Raw genomic sequence first — 16,308 nt, forward strand, 5'->3', positions numbered from 1 at the left:
GATCCGGACGGCGACAGCGACGGTCGACATGGAGGAAGAAGACGACACAGGACCAGAAGACGCCGACACAGGACATCAGGGCTACCTACGGAGAGAAGATAGGTAAGTATTAGTATGTGTGGGCTTTGTGTGTAATAAAGTTTTATTTTAAAAGTGTATCAGTGTGTTTTGTGCACTATTTTTTTAACTGTAGAACTACAAGTGCCAGCGGGCCCTTTAATGCCCAGCAGGCTGGGACTTGTGGTTCTCCAAGTCCCAGCTTGCTGGGGAGGCTTGCTGGCACTTGTAGTGCCACAGTAAAAAACAATAGGTTCATCTTTTTTTTACACCATTTATCAGCTCGATGCCCACCGCCCAGGGGCATCGAGGACAGCACCAGGCTTCAGCCTGGTCAGGTAAGTCCTGGAGGGGGGGGACCCCTTTATTGGGGGGGTCCCCACTCCCCCAGGGCCCCTGGCCAGGCTGACTGGTCGGTAGGGTTAATGCTTTGGCCGGGGGGACTTGCATAAAAAGTCTCCCCCCGGCTGTGGCATTAGCCTGCCGGCTGGTTGTGCCTGGGGCTGGTTCTTGAAATACGGGGGACCCCTAGTCATTTTGTCCCCCGTATTTTGGGAACCAGCCCCGGACCTGGAGCCTGGGGCTGGTTGTTAAAAATCGGGGAGACCCTATTTGTCGGGCTCCCTGATTTTTAATTACCGGCCCCGGCTCCTTCAGCCTGGTGCTGGTTATGGCTGTGGGGGGGACCCCACGCCGTTTTTTTTTTTATTTATTTATTTTTCTATTTTTTTACACTGTAGCCTGCACGGATCTGACTGATCCGTGCAGGCTAAAACGCAAATAGAACAGGAAAATGGTGTTCTATTTTCCTGTCGTATTTGCGTGGGTGTTTCACACCACTAAGCAGCCGTATTGTCAGTACGGCTGCTTAGTAAATCAGAAACCACCATTCTTTTGAATAGTGATTTCTGTCGTATCCTATCGATGGTGTAGACATTCGTATTTGTAACTACAAATACGAATGTTCCATCTTTAGGACTACGAATTGTTGTATTTTTGGGATTGTAAATCCCGAAAATACAAATTCGTAAAAAAAAGGTGTATTTCTCCCTACGAATACACCTTTTTTCTACGAATCCATTTTGGTAAATTTCCCCCTTTGTTTCTATTTGTAGAAATTGCCTGAAGCATTTGTCTGCATCTAAATCTAATAGCAAGGCCTGTGCAATTTAATGCTAACACAGTCAGAAATTGCACATTTATGGGAGGAAATACAATTATTGGTCAAATCAAAGGATAAATTGCATTCTGTGGTACAAAGGTCAACTACAGTATATACAAGGGGATGCAGTTAAAATCCCGGCGGTAGGGATCCGGCGTTCAGAATCCCGACCGCCGGAATCCCGACACTTTCTCCCTTCGTGGGTGTCCACGACACCCCTGGAGGGAGAATAAATTAGCGTGCCGAGCGTAGCGAGGCATCGGGCCCGCTGCGTGGCGAGCGCAGTGAGCCCGCAAGGGGGGCGATCCACGTCCCCCCCTTGTCGGGATTCTGGCGTCGGGATTTTGAACGCTGGGATTTCATACTGAATCCTATACAAGTCATGCTAGAAAGAAATGAAGGGTCTGATACACGCTGACTCGCTAAGTAGCGTAAATTTGCTGCTTATCGAGCCATCTAACGCCGCCCGCCAGGTGAGCAAATGCCCACCCCCCAGCACTGGGCGAACATCCCCGCCACATTGCGTAAGCATAAACATGCATTTGCACAGGAGTATACGGGGGGGGGGGGGGGGCGAAATCATTTGATGATCGATGACCATCGAATAATTTAACCCCCGTTCGCAAACATAAGTCATAAGAAATGCTGGGCGTCCCCATGTGCCATCACCCGACCACCTCCAGAACTCCCCCCATGCAAACGCCATGGCGACTGTGCAAGTCACCAAAGTCATCCGCACAGCGGCCCTGGCACATGCGCATATGAGAATCGTCCCCGGTAGACTGAAAGATCCTTCTTAGATGGACAAAACCATGTGCACTGCAGGTGGGGCAGATGTTACTTGTGCAGAGAGAATTAGATTTGGGTGGGGTTTTACTTCAAAGTGAGATCTATATTGCAGTGTAAAAATAAAGCAGTCAGTATTTACCCTGCACAGAAACAAAATAACTCACCCAAATCTAATTCTCTCTGCACATTTTACATCTGCCCCCTGCAGTGCACATGGTTTTGTCCATCTAAGAAGGATTTTGTCAGAAAGAGTGAACCAAAATAAGGCCCTAAGTGCCTAATTCAGATCTGATCGTAAGGCACATTTTGCAAAACAATGCTGCACTGCAGATGGGGCAGATGTAACATGTGCAGATCGAGAGATAGATTTAGGTGAGTTATTTTGTTTCTGTGCAGGGTAAATATTGCTTTATTCTTACACTGCAATTTAGATTTCACTTTGAACACACCCCCACCCAAATCTAAATCTCTATGCACATGTTACATCTGCCCCACCTGCAGTACAGCATGGTTTTGTCCATTTGCAAACAAAATGTGCCTTACGATCAGATCTGAATTAGGCCCTCAGTGCCCTATTGTAATCACAGATTCTTTGCTCAGGGAACATTTAAAATATATTATTACTATCATCCGTTATACAGCGCTAGCATATTACAGTGCGGTATACAGGGGATATATAATCATACATCCCCGGCTCAGTGGAGCATTTGGCCTAAATTCTCCACCACACATCCACAAGATTAATAAGGATGAAAGACAAAGCTAGAAAAAGGTGTTAAAGCCAGAGACTCACACTGCTGAAAACAGACATAACCATGTATGTAACCTTATCACACATCCAAACTTTTTCCAACAGATTAAATAATCAGTGTTTAAAAGTACAGATGCAATAGAGCCCTGGTGCATGTTCTTATGTAAGTTATATAGAACATCCCTGCCAATTAGCAAACAAGCCTCAGATGTACAGGTTATATAAACCTGGAGATAAGAGCTCAGACATAACACTGTGTCATCAGCACTCAGGGCCTTATTCTAGTTCACTCTTTCTGACAAAATCCTTCTTAGATGGACAAAACCATGTGCACTGCAGGGGGGCAGATGTCAAATGTGCAGAGAGAATTAGATTTGGGTGAGTTATTTTGTTTCTGTGCAGGGTAAATACTGGCTGCTTTATTTTTACGCTGCAATATAGATCTCGCTTTGAAGTAAAACCCCACCCAAATCTAATTGTCTCTACACAAGTAACATCTGCCCCCTGCAGTGCACATGGTTTTGTCCATCTAAGAAGGATTTTGTCAGAAAGAGTGAACTAGAATAAGGATCTCAATGCGAGGCATATAAAGTGTAATAGGCAGCCACAAATGCCTCAGCAAAAATAACCTAAATCACATTTTGGACAAACAGAGACAGCCCCAACCAATTTGATGGCCTAGGCATTATTTTGGCTGTTGCCTCCTACCACCGGCGCTAGTTCCACCTCTTCAAGTACAACACCCATCACTCATTCACATTATATCACACAATAGTGTCCCATATCCATGTTATGCCTCACAGTATTGCACCTTAATCATGTTCCACCACACTATATTGTTCCTTATTGACCCTTATTGACATTACCCCACACTATATTGTTCCTTGTTGAACTTACACTGCACCCTATTGCTCCTTATTCACATTACATCACTAAGTAGTGCCCTTTATACACATACTGTTTACTAACATTAGTAATGCCCTTTTGCGCATGATACCACACAGTAAAGCCCCTTACAGATATTCCCCACATTAGATATGCTAGTAGCCTTTTTATTAATAGAACTTTCTTTTGTATGCTGGCTTGTTGGCAGGGTGTTCATCGCTGCCGCTTCCAGAATCTGTGACTGCACTTTGTAAGGTGAGTGTAGGGCTGTGCCGTGGCTGCATGGAGACAGTGGGTGAAATTTAATTGGATGAGAGATTCAGAAAGTGAGAGATTTGGTAAGAGATCTCCAGCTTTTTTTAAAGCGGCAATCATTTACACTGCAAAACCAGTTTGATTTTGAAGTGTAAATGATTGCCTCTTTAAAAAAGCTGGAAATTTTCTTATCAAATCTCTCACTTTCTGAATCTGTCATCTCTGAATCTTAAATCCCCCCCTTCACAAAGGAGCATTGGAGGAGGATCTGCTGCTGCTGATGCTGTTCATGCAAGTGATCCTCCTCTCACGGCCATTTTTGATACTTCCTGCTAGAAGCAGATTTAGACCGCATGGAGCTCTAAGCATTACACAGATTTAAGGATTATTCTTCAAACAATCTATAACACTAGACACCCCCACCCCCTCACTTATCAGACCCACCAACTTCACAGTAATGAATTCATCTAATATACTATTCTCTGGCTGGTGGGCAGCACACCAATTCAGTCATATTGGCCTGTTCTGTGATGGACAGGTGCAGGGGATTATTGGAGATGGTTGCATGCAGAAAAGGTGGTGGAGAAGAGTATTGGGGACAGGAGACATGGTGGCATGCAGTGCCGCCAGTTCCCAGCAATATGCGTTTCAACAGCCTGCCGGGGCTCGGGGCCGGGTCTCGGTGGGCAGAAGTATTCAGCAAGCAAAAGTCTTCATGTACATCACTGTCAGCGGGCTCCCCTGGGAATTGGTGAGACATAATAACTTGTCAATGTCAACCTATGGCATGTCGACCTAATAAATCACAACCCATCAGACAATTCACTATTGCTTTAATCTTTAACATGCAAACCATTTACTATACATTACACATTAGTCCAGGGCTCGACAAAACCCGGGAGCCAGGTTTTTTGGGGGAGGAAGCAGAATCTGGTCTTGGCCGGGTGGGTTTGCTGTGCGGTCGTCAACCCCCTGCCCCAGGTTGTATAGGAGTCATAGGCAAGAACAGGTCCGTCGCGGCGCGGCTATAACAAATCTCAATCCGGAATCTCAAGCCAATTGGAGTTTGCAGTTCGGGAGCAAATCAGGAGCGGCAGTGGTAGCTCAGCTCCTGATTGGCTGTCGGACTGAGCTCCGAATGCTTCACGATCTGGCGCGAGTTTTGAAAAAGCTGCGCCGTGGCGGACTTGCTCTAATACAGGGAGGAGGATGGGAGCAGCTCTGGACGACCACTCTGCCCGGCTGTTGCCATTACCGCAGATTGTAACGGCAGGGTGGAGGAGAAGGCTGCCATGTACCCTTTGGCAATGATCATGTTAACCCCTGGCATCAAGCATGAAACCCATAGCATGAGCATGTAGGTAAGCGGAACTTATGTGGCATAATATGTAATTACGGCATGTGGTATTATATGTAATGAGCACTACGATGTTTGGTGTAATGTGTACTGGACATTACGGCGTGTGGTATATATAATGGGCATTATGGCGTGTATACATTTTTGTGGTGCACCTTCAATGCGCACTGTCCCTATTATTAGTTTATCTGGCTCCTACATTTTCATCCTAGCTCCTAGATTTTAAATAAATTTGTCGAGCCCTGCATTAGTCCACAATTTTTTTTAGAATTTCTATTTGGATACTACATCAAGTACTGTAGATAAGGTTTCTGGTGGCCTTAGACTAGTTCTATTTCAGTGTCCTTTCAAATAAGAACTAAATCATAAATGTATTCAAATTTTGAAAAAGACTGTGATTGACAGATAAAATGGGTCAGTGGGAGGTTACAGTGGATAATTGTTAACTCTTGCATGTTTCATGTGAAAAGCTAAACAAATGTATGAATTCAGTGTGAGGAGGCCACCAAAGCCTGTAATACCAGATTTATCCAGCAAGTGGCTTAGAGTTGTACAAGTTAAAACCAGCAACAAGCTTTGGCTCTTCTGCATAGACCTGAGGGGTGCCGGATGATGGCCTGCTCAAGATTCCGACAGTCAGTACTCAACGGAATCCCAACTGTTTAAATGCCAGTCAGTTGGCATTCCGACTGACAGGAGCTACTCTCCGTCATGGGGGTCCACGACCCCCATAGAGGGATAATAGAACCTGTGGTGAGCGCCACAGAGCCCGCAATGTTGGCGTACCGGCAGTCGGGATTCTGATGCCGCAATACTGACTGTCGGAATCCCGACTGTCAGCCCGCCATACCACACCAGAACTTTGGAGGTTAATTTGGAGGCTTTGCTTCCCTATATTGGGAATGCCTCTGGTTGTTACTACATAACAGAATGCAAGATTTCTCCAAGTTGGACCTTTATTTTGGTGTTACTATGCTATAATCAGCTCTCTGTAGACACCATGGGCTAGTAACTATTTCTATGTTACTATATTACTATATCATATGTTGATATAGTTCTAAGCTGTTACTATAATTCTAAGGCCATGCTGCATGCATGTTATTGCATGTTTTTAAACTGCCATTGTACGGTATGCTGGTGGAACTACCATATATGGGCAAAAAGACCCTGGCCCCTAAAGCACACTGAGACCTAAAATGCTACATAAAATAGATGGAAAACCTCACAGGCACCATGGAAAAAAAATCTTATCATCTATACATGTGTCTGTGTGTCTCTGAAACACTGCCATCTGTTGGCAGCGAGTGAAACTACACCTCTTTCTCTCTCACACATGCATAAACACAGAGGCAATCACAAGGTAGCAGACTAGCTTTCAAAGCATTTGCTTCAAGCGGGCTTTACTAGTTTTAAATAAAGCCTTTCACAATTTATTAATCACCTAAATCAACAAGATTCCCGTTCTCTCCTCCATCTTTTAATCCAAGAGGGAAAAAAAAGCAATAACATGTTGACACGCCTCTTGAGTAGCAGGTCGACTACGTTTAAACAAGTAATTGGACATAGGTTGTCAAATATTTGGGAGCTGTAATTTGACACATGAATCTGCTGATTTGTATCCAAACTCAGAAATAAGCTCATTAGAGGATTTCCAAATGTAGGTGCTTAGGAAAGACTCTGAAATTGATAGCAAAGTGGCTATTGAATTAGATGACAGGGCAAGTAAGGAATACAATAAGCTGCTCTGTGGTTTCAACAACCACTTAAAACTGAAGGTGAAGTGACAGGCTGATGGCATGAGGAAGAGCATTCCAAGGCAAAGACGCTTCATGGGAAAAAGTTGAGTAGCTACAGTATTCAATTGTTATTTATGTAACTTCATTAACCAGAGTCATGCCCAATCAGATCTATTGTGATAAACATCATTAAGGCTGGTCCACACTGGCAATAAGAAAAATGCCTGAAATTCTGCATGTCAAATATGTCACTTTTAACATGTTATGGTAACTATCCAGGGCCGGCGCCACCACTAGGCAGGTCCGTGCAAAGGGGGTACCTGCTGCGCCATCTGGGGCGCGGGCAGGGGGGTCCATGCTGGCTTCTGACAGGAGCCTGCAGTGGTGTCCTTGCCGCGCGGGTACCTGCGGCGCTGTGTATAAAGCTGGCAGCAGTGGGGAGTTCCTGCAGTGAATAAGAAATAACTAGCGCTATCTGCCGGGCTATGCGGCGGCGCGGGAAGCGCTGCCGGGTTTGAAACCACTGGCCGCAAGCTGATTGGCTGAGATTCAGCCAATCAGGATGCGGCCAGTGTTTTCAAAACAGAAGCGCTTCCCACACCGCCGCATAGCGCTAGTTATTTCTTATTTACTTCAGGGACCCCCCCGCCGCCTCCAGCTTTATACACAGCGCCGCAGGTACCCACGCGGCAAGGACACCACTGCAGGCTCCTGTCAGACGCCTGCATGGACCCCCCTGCCCGCTCCCCAGATTGCGCAGCAGGTACCCCCCGCCCCCCCCCCCCCCGGCACCGGGGCGCCCCCAACTCGACTGGGGCGCTCCGGTGCCTTGCACCGGCCCTGTAACTATCACTTGCTTCTTCAACCCCAATAAGTGCACTAGAATTAAGAAAGCTTCCAAAAGATGCCACCACTGCTCCAGACCACAAATGCAAGAAGGTATGAGATTAATGTTACCAGTAGGATCCATTCCCACTTCCAATTAAAAGCATGATTCCTAACACCTTTGGTAAGGTGCATTTAATGGGGTGTCATTGAAACGAGGCAGGGGAAGATCCAATTTATTCTGTAAGCTATGCCCCAGGGTTTATTTATTGTGGAAACAAAGTATTAATTTGCAATTTGAAACCTTTATTTGGTTTACAGATGTGTCCTCTTATATAGTTACCATAATGTGGGAGTTATTCAGACCTACCCGTAGTGGGCCAAATTCAGTTCCTTGGCCGATGGTGCCGGTTTTCGCATTTGCAGACCCTCTGAGTGAACGCCTTCGGCGAGTTTCACACTCACTGGGGCATTAGCCCCAGTATGGGAGGGCAGCAGGCAGGTAGCAGAAGCAGCAGAACGCCCAGCGTTTTATGGGTGCGCCCATAAAGGGCCTGTATTTGCGCATCTGCAGACCCCCGGGAGCGAATGGCTTCAGCGAGTTTCACATTCATTGAGCCGTTGGCTCCAGAGGGGGTGGGACAGGGGAACGTCCAGCGTTTTATGGGCGTCCCCATGAAAATGCTGGGTGGTTCCCTGGGAACACGGGTGGGCCGATTCCTGCCAGGGGCGGGCGGTTGACGTCACACAACATCAGCATCCGCCCCTCTTTGGTGGACACCAACGGAAATAAAAGTTAGCTAGACCGTCTTTTATTTCCAAAGAGGAGAGAAATCATTTGATGTTCCGCAACCATCGAATGATTTCTCTCCCCTATGGCAGCATGCCAGGGGATGTGTTCGACTGGGCAGCGGGGGGGTGGGGGGCGTTAAGCCACTCGCAATGCAGCAAAAGACCGCTGTTTAGCAAACGGTCATGAATCTTAGGCTCTAGTTCCAAAAAACAGGAAATAACATCATTGCAGTAATTAGGAAAATAAGTGTTTAAGAATCGTGTATGAACTGGTAACTTTAGGTGAGTATCGGCAACTTCTTTCTAAATATGAATTATGGATACTTGTTTCCTAGCACGGCCACAATCGCGGGCATCGCGGGTAATTTTTAATGGTCTGCGATGCGACCGACGCGATGCCCGCGATTTCCCATTGAAATGCATTGAAAAAGTCAAAATCGCGTTGGTCGCATCGTATGCGGCCAAAAAAAGCATGCGATGGTACCGACGTGATGCCCGCGATTTCCCATAGGGAACAATGTAAAATGCCTCAATTAACCCAAATCAACATAGGGAACAATGTTATATGGGCCAGACACTCCAAAAAAAACCCTGACCAGTGAAATGGCCCCCCAAAAATAGTTAACGCCACCCCACGATCAACATCAACCCGAAGCGTGGCGATCGCGAGGGGCGGCGGTACGCGTCCTCCGACCTTTTCATACCCCCACTATCCACGTCGGCGTAGAGTTGAGAATAGATAGTGTGGCGAGCGCAGCGAGCCACCGAGCCCAAAGCATGGCGAGCGGACGCGGATACCTGTGAAGCCCGCGAAGGGACGCGTTTACCGGTGAAGGTATCCGCGTCCGCTCGCCACACTATCTATTCTCAACTCCACGCCGACGTGGATAGGGGGGTATGAAAAGGTCGGAGGACGCGTACCGCCGCCGCTCGCCACGCTTCGGGTTGACGTTGATCGTGGGGTGGCGTTAACTATTTTTGGCAGCAGGCAGGTAGCAGAAGCAGCAGAACGCCCAGTGTTTTATGGGTGCGCCCATAAAGGGCCTGTATTTGCGCATCTGCAGACCCCCGGGAGCGAATGGCTTCAGCGAGTTTCACATTCATTGAGCCGTTGGCTCCAGAGGGGGTGGGACAGGGGAACGTCCAGCGTTTTATGGGCGTCCCCATGAAAATGCTGGGTGGTTCCCTGGGAACACGGGTGGGCCGATTCCTGCCAGGGGCGGGCGGTTGACGTCACACAACATCAGCATCCGCCCCTCTTTGGTGGACACCAACGGAAATAAAAGTTAGCTAGACCGTCTTTTATTTCCAAAGAGGAGAGAAATCATTTGATGTTCCGCAACCATCGAATGATTTCTCTCCCCTATGGCAGCATGCCAGGGGATGTGTTCGACTGGGCAGCGGGGGGGTGGGGGGCGTTAAGCCACTCGCAATGCAGCAAAAGACCGCTGTTTAGCAAACGGTCATGAATCTTAGGCTCTAGTTCCAAAAAACAGGAAATAACATCATTGCAGTAATTAGGAAAATAAGTGTTTAAGAATCGTGTATGAACTGGTAACTTTAGGTGAGTATCGGCAACTTCTTTCTAAATATGAATTATGGACACTTGTTTCCTAGCACGGCCACAATCGCGGGCATCGCGGGTAATTTTTAATGGTCTGCGATGCGACCGACGCGATGCCCGCGATTTCCCATTGAAATGCATTGAAAAAGTCAAAATCGCGTCGGTCGCATCGTATGCGGCCAAAAAAAGCATGCGATGGTACCGACGTGATGCCCGCGATTTCCCATAGGGAACAATGTAAAATGCCTCAATTAACCCAAATCAACATAGGGAACAATGTTATATGGGCCAGACACTCCAAAAAAAACCCTGACCAGTGAAATGGCCCCCCAAAAATAGTTAACGCCACCCCACGATCAACATCAACCCGAAGCGTGGCGATCGCGAGGGGCGGCGGTACGCGTCCTCCGACCTTTTCATACCCCCACTATCCACGTCGGCGTAGAGTTGAGAATAGATAGTGTGGCGAGCGCAGCGAGCCACCGAGCCCAAAGCATGGCGAGCGGACGCGGATACCTGTGAAGCCCGCGAAGGGACGCGTTTACCGGTGAAGGTATCCGCGTCCGCTCGCCACACTATCTATTCTCAACTCCACGCCGACGTGGATAGGGGGGTATGAAAAGGTCGGAGGACGCGTACCGCCGCCGCTCGCCACGCTTCGGGTTGACGTTGATCGTGGGGTGGCGTTAACTATTTTTGGCAGCAGGCAGGTAGCAGAAGCAGCAGAACGCCCAGTGTTTTATGGGTGCGCCCATAAAGGGCCTGTATTTGCGCATCTGCAGACCCCCGGGAGCGAATGGCTTCAGCGAGTTTCACATTCATTGAGCCGTTGGCTCCAGAGGGGGTGGGACAGGGGAACGTCCAGCGTTTTATGGGCGTCCCCATGAAAATGCTGGGTGGTTCCCTGGGAACACGGGTGGGCCGATTCCTGCCAGGGGCGGGCGGTTTACGTCACACAACATCAGCATCCGCCCCTCTTTGGTGGACACCAACGGAAATAAAAGTTAGCTAGACCGTCTTTTATTTCCAAAGAGGAGAGAAATCATTTGATGTTCCGCAACCATCGAATGATTTCTCTCCCCTATGGCAGCATGCCAGGGGATGTGTTCGACTGGGCAGCGGGGGGGTGGGGGGCGTTAAGCCACTCGCAATGCAGCAAAAGACCGCTGTTTAGCAAACGGTCATGAATCTTAGGCTCTAGTTCCAAAAAACAGGAAATAACATCATTGCAGTAATTAGGAAAATAAGTGTTTAAGAATCGTGTATGAACTGGTAACTTTAGGTGAGTATCGGCAACTTCTTTCTAAATATGAATTATGGATACTTGTTTCCTAGCACGGCCACAATCGCGGGCATCGCGGGTAATTTTTAATGGTCTGCGATGCGACCGACGCGATGCCCGCGATTTCCCATTGAAATGCATTGAAAAAGTCAAAATCGCGTCGGTCGCATCGTATGCGGCCAAAAAAAGCATGCGATGGTACCGACGTGATGCCCGCGATTTCCCATAGGGAACAATGTAAAATGCCTCAATTAACCCAAATCAACATAGGGAACAATGTTATATGGGCCAGACACTCCAAAAAAAACCCTGACCAGTGAAATGGCCCCCCAAAAATAGTTAACGCCACCCCACGATCAACATCAACCCGAAGCGTGGCGATCGCGAGGGGCGGCGGTACGCGTCCTCCGACCTTTTCATACCCCCACTATCCACGTCGGCGTAGAGTTGAGAATAGATAGTGTGGCGAGCGCAGCGAGCCACCGAGCCCAAAGCATGGCGAGCGGACGCGGATACCTGTGAAGCCCGCGAAGGGACGCGTTTACCGGTGAAGGTATCCGCGTCCGCTCGCCACACTATCTATTCTCAACTCCACGCCGACGTGGATAGGGGGGTATGAAAAGGTCGGAGGACGCGTACCGCCGCCGCTCGCCACGCTTCGGGTTGACGTTGATCGTGGGGTGGCGTTAACTATTTTTGGCAGCAGGCAGGTAGCAGAAGCAGCAGAACGCCCAGTGTTTTATGGGTGCGCCCATAAAGGGCCTGTATTTGCGCATCTGCAGACCCCCGGGAGCGAATGGCTTCAGCGAGTTTCACATTCATTGAGCCGTTGGCTCCAGAGGGGGTGGGACAGGGGAACGTCCAGCGTTTTATGGGCGTCCCCATGAAAATGCTGGGTGGTTCCCTGGGAACACGGGTGGGCCGATTCCTGCCAGGGGCGGGCGGTTGACGTCACACAACATCAGCATCCGCCCCTCTTTGGTGGACACCAACGGAAATAAAAGTTAGCTAGACCGTCTTTTATTTCCAAAGAGGAGAGAAATCATTTGATGTTCCGCAACCATCGAATGATTTCTCTCCCCTATGGCAGCATGCCAGAGGATGTGTTCGACTGGGCAGCGGGGGGGTGGGGGGCGTTAAGCCACTCGCAATGCAGCAAAAGACCGCTGTTTAGCAAACGGTCATGAATCTTAGGCTCTAGTTCCAAAAAACAGGAAATAACATCATTGCAGTAATTAGGAAAATAAGTGTTTAAGAATCGTGTATGAACTGGTAACTTTAGGTGAGTATCGGCAACTTCTTTCTAAATATGAATTATGGATACTTGTTTCCTAGCACGGCCACAATCGCGGGCATCGCGGGTAATTTTTAATGGTCTGCGATGCGACCGACGCGATGCCCGCGATTTCCCATTGAAATGCATTGAAAAAGTCAAAATCGCGTCGGTCGCATCGTATGCGGCCAAAAAAAGCATGCAATGGTACCGACGTGATGCCCGCGATTTCCCATAGGGAACAATGTAAAATGCCTCAATTAACCCAAATCAACATAGGGAACAATGTTATATGGGCCAGACACTCCAAAAAAAAACCCTGACCAGTGAAATGGCCCCCCAAAAATAGTTAACGCCACCCCACGATCAACATCAACCCGAAGCGTGGCGATCGCGAGGGGCGGCGGTACGCGTCCTCCGACCTTTTCATACCCCCACTATCCACGTCGGCGTAGAGTTGAGAATAGATAGTGTGGCGAGCGCAGCGAGCCACCGAGCCCAAAGCATGGCGAGCGGACGCGGATACCTGTGAAGCCCGCGAAGGGACGCGTTTACCGGTGAAGGTATCCGCGTCCGCTCGCCACACTATCTATTCTCAACTCCACGCCGACGTGGATAGGGGGGTATGAAAAGGTCGGAGGACGCGTACCGCCGCCGCTCGCCACGCTTCGGGTTGACGTTGATCGTGGGGTGGCGTTAACTATTTTTGGGGGGCCATTTCACTGGTCAGGGGGTTTTTTTGGGGTCTCTGGCTCATTTAACATTGTTCCCTATGGGAAATCGCGGGCATCGCGTCGGTCGCATCGCATGCGATTTTTTAGCCCGCATGCGATGCGACCGACGCGATTTTTTACCTGCGATGCCCCAGATCAAGATCGTTGTGGCCGTGCTAGGAAACAAGTACCGAATTATATTTTTTTCATAAATAAATTCACTCATTAAAGGAATTTTTTTATTTGGTTCTGTTCTCAGCAGTATTTATAGAACCTCTAATATGTGTGTAACTTGGCAGCATGGGCTGTTCCTAAGCGTTTTTAATGTGCCATTCTGCTAATCATGTGCCCTCTACTTCTCAGCATTCAGCTGCTTATATGTCACTCTGCCCCATTCACTCGTCATCATAACACAATTCATTCTGCTGCGCTCTGTGATTATTCTGTCAGTGGATCCTTTCTGTGACTCGTGTGATGAAGCAGTTTGCCCTTCCATTTTTTATGTCTCTCTGCCATGCATAGTTGCTTCTTGTTTGCTTCAAAAAATGTTACCTCAACTTTATAATCCTAAACGTTTATCAATCAATGATGATATTGATCACTGTGTTGAGTGCACCCATGAAGTGCCGACATCTGTGAGAGATGCGCAAAATATCCGCTAAAAATGCAAGCGTCGCTCACATTTGTTATATAAATCCAAATAAAAAATGAAAAAGGATTATGGGGGAAATTTACTAATATGAAAAACCTAGTTTTTCGTATTAGTATTTTCCCTACGACTGCATACGACTGTTTCAGTTGTATGCAAAGTCGTGTTCCGGAGGGGAAATTACAAAGCAGTCATATACGACTGCTTTGTAACCCTCCGATGTCGTATTCATTCGTATTAGCTGGCCGTATATACGGCCGCTAATACGAAATTTTCTGGCAGTCTGCACGGATCAGTCAGATCCGTGCAGGCTGCAGTGTGAAAAAAATATTTTTTAAAACGGCGTGGGGTCCCCCCCACAGCCGTAACCAGCACAAGGCTGAAGGAGCCGGGGCCGGTAATTAAAAATCAGGGAACCCGACAAATAGGGGTTCCCCGATTTTTAACAACCAGCCCCAGGCTCCAGGTCCGGGGCTGGTTCCCAAAATACGGGGGACAAAATGACTAGGGGTCCCCCATATTTTAAGAACCAGCCCCAGGCCAAACCAGCCAGCAGGGTAATGCCACAGCCGGGTGGAGACTTTTTATACAAGTCCCCCCGGCCAAAGCATTCAGCCCTACCGACCAGTCAGCCTGGCCAGGGGCCCTGGGGGAGTGGGGACCCCCCTCCCCAATAAAGGGGTCCCCCCCTCCAGGATTTTCCTGACCAGGCTGAAGCCTGGTGCTGTCCCCGGTGGCCCTGTGCGGTGGCCACCGGGCTGATCTTGGTGTAAAAAATAGAACAATAAACTATTGTTTTAAACTGTGGAACTATGAGTCCCAGCAAGCCTCCCCTGCAAGCTGGGACTTGGTGAACCACAAGTCCCAGCCTGCGGGGCATTAAAGGGCCCGCTGGGTCTTGTAGCTCCACAGTAAAAAAAATAGTTAAATAAATACACACTGACACCTGAAAAATAAAAGTTTAATACATACATTACACACACACTGATACTTACCTATCTTGATCCCGTAGGTAGGTCCCAGAGTCTTGATCCGGTGCCTTGTCCTGGTTACGGATCATGTCGTCTTTCTTCACCATGTCGATCTTCATGTCGGCGTCAGGTCCGGGTTCGAAGAAATCCAAGGTGGACCAGTGGAAGGAAATCCAACTCACCTAGGTCCTCCATGGAAGTTCTTCTGGCTTGGTCCGACGTTGTCCAGGCATTCTTCCATCTTCTTCCATCTTCTGGCTTCTTTTTCAAGCTGCCGGGCAACTCCGGCAGCTCCCCGACTGTCAGAGCCGCAGAGATGTTTCCTCCTCGGCATCTGGACTAAGAATGAATTCTGGCCAATCAGGAGCCGACTTTCCGGGCTCCTGATTGGCCGCTAGGCGGCTCCTGATTGGTCAGAATTCATTCATAGGGGTGTGCAGGCTGCCCCTGGCGACTCTTAAGGCCCCATTCACTGAGCCGATTTCAGCCGATTGCGACTAATACCATAGGTACCAAATCCAGTAGGGCAGACCACAGTCACACCGGCATGGAGCCAGACCAGAGTTTAAAAGAGAAAGCACAGCAGTTCATACCATGTTCTATTGTACTTCTATCATTGAACATTGAACACTTGGACTGATTTGGATTTGTATGCAAACCTGATGGTTTACACCTAGATCCGATGGTGTGTGGTCTGTGCATGTGCAGAATGGCTGATTGCATTCAGCCTCACCTTAGCAACAGCATGATTGAAAGGGGCAGCAGCCATTCTACAATACAGGGGCTTCAGACTTTCTGGACCAGTCTGAGCAAGCTTTGTGTCCCAGCAGATTTTCAGAGGTCAGATACCATCACAACCAATTGTGATCCGATGCTGCATCTTTGTACACAGCACTTGGATCTCTAATGCACGCAGAAGGCATCTATCTTCCACAGACACCACTGCTGCATTTGGATTTTAGTTGCATGGTATTGCACAGCCGCTTCCTTGTGGCTGTACAATACTAGCCACATTAGAATCAGGCCCAATGTATTTGAATCTTTTCACTAGCCATGAAATTGGCTGGAAAATAGCAGTTTTGTAAGGAAAAAGGAAAAGAGCTTGTATCCAATGTCTCTATAGAGCTAATTGGTTTACGGCTAATATGGTCTTTATACCTTTGGAATTATTTAGTGGCATGTATATGTCATCTATCAACTGTTACTAAATATATATTTGGCTTTTTACTCTGCTTTAACTTTTCATC

The 16,308-nt window shown here is 48.1% G+C and overlaps 1 long non-coding RNA gene across 2 annotated transcripts in view; it reads left to right on the forward strand.

Moving 5' to 3' along the window:
- Window positions 1-16,308, forward strand: part of LOC146026481 (uncharacterized) — a 138,975-nt gene that overhangs the window by 102,425 nt on the left and 20,242 nt on the right. The gene's annotated exons all lie outside the window — the stretch shown is intronic.

This window comes from Crinia signifera, chromosome 8 (genome assembly GCF_055691185.1).
Source record: "Crinia signifera chromosome 8, ASM5569118v1, whole genome shotgun sequence".
Classification (NCBI taxonomy): Eukaryota; Metazoa; Chordata; class Amphibia; order Anura; family Myobatrachidae; genus Crinia; species Crinia signifera.